Source organism: Octopus sinensis, linkage group LG7 (assembly GCF_006345805.1).
Source record: "Octopus sinensis linkage group LG7, ASM634580v1, whole genome shotgun sequence".
Classification (NCBI taxonomy): domain Eukaryota; kingdom Metazoa; phylum Mollusca; class Cephalopoda; order Octopoda; family Octopodidae; genus Octopus; species Octopus sinensis.
This window is the reverse complement of record NC_043003.1, coordinates 8,462,321-8,463,647: the sequence shown is the minus strand read 5'-3', so window position 1 is coordinate 8,463,647 and position 1,327 is coordinate 8,462,321.

The window sequence follows — 1,327 nt, the reverse complement described above, 5'->3', positions numbered from 1 at the left end:
TCATATTTTCAGTTCTGTTTACCGAGTGAATCATCAGCTTCTTGCTCCCCCTCCATAGATTACAGTCAGAAATTGCCACTATTACCCATCTGGGTCTATCATAGGTCGGATTCTTCCCACTCTTACCTTGAAAATCCTTTTTCCTGGAGTGTCTGGTATTAACATCCATTTTTCTCCTTCTATCATCTGTTCGTCGTTCAATATCGCGTCCTCTACTGTAGCAAATGAAACCGTTATCGTACCATATTCTTTTCCTCTTGTGAAGAAGATTATTCCTTCACCAATGTTACTCAGTAATATTTCTTCAGTCTCTTCTTGTAGCGCTCTTTCTAGTCTTCTGTTTTCGACAGAGAAGGTTCTGAATACCACCGTTTTGTTCATGTATTTTCTTTTCTCATCCTCTGGAATAATCAGTTTGGTGTTAGTGCCTTCCTTCTCTATCATACTGTGATATTCCCTCAACTTCTTCTCGTCCCAATCCAGCTCCTCCTGCTTCAGCACACTTGGGTTCACATCATCTCGAACTACAGCAGCTTCCGCGTAACTCTTCATTTTCCAGCTTTTTTCAATTCCAGCCAACAAGAGTCCTTATGTTTACAAGGGGGAGACAAGCACCTCCACCCAGAGAGATTTAGAAATGTATTATTTGTATTTTTGAAATCAGTGAATGTATTTCACTAGAATAATTATATGTTTTCATGGGCTAGATAGGCATCTCAGCTAGCAAGCTATGCTACTCGAGACTGATGACGAGCAATGACTCAGAAACTAGTCTCTGGATGCAGGCTTAGCAGGGTGGAGGTGCTTGTCTCCCCTTTGTAAACATAAGGACACAGGAAATGTGTCAAGGCTGACAGGAAGCGGTGCTGTTTCCTAGGGCTAAATAGCAGTAGTATTATCCCCCTCATGGGACTGTCACATTAAGTTGACAGCATACAACTACTTTATCGTATGACTACTGCATAAATCTCTCTGAGAGATTTAGAAATCTATTATTTCTATACATACATATATATATATATATTATAATATATATATATATATATATATATATATATATATAGATATATATATATTATATATTATATATATATATATACTATATATATATATTATATATATATATATATATGTATATGTATATGTATATATTTATATATATATATATATATATATATATATATATATATATTCCTCATGTATATACCTTTTCATTCCTACATAACTACAATAATCTTAAAATACATTGATTTTTAAAAAGTTCACTATCATTTCTCTTTTCATAACTTTCTCCTACCTCTGTTTATACTTTATCTAATAAGAATAA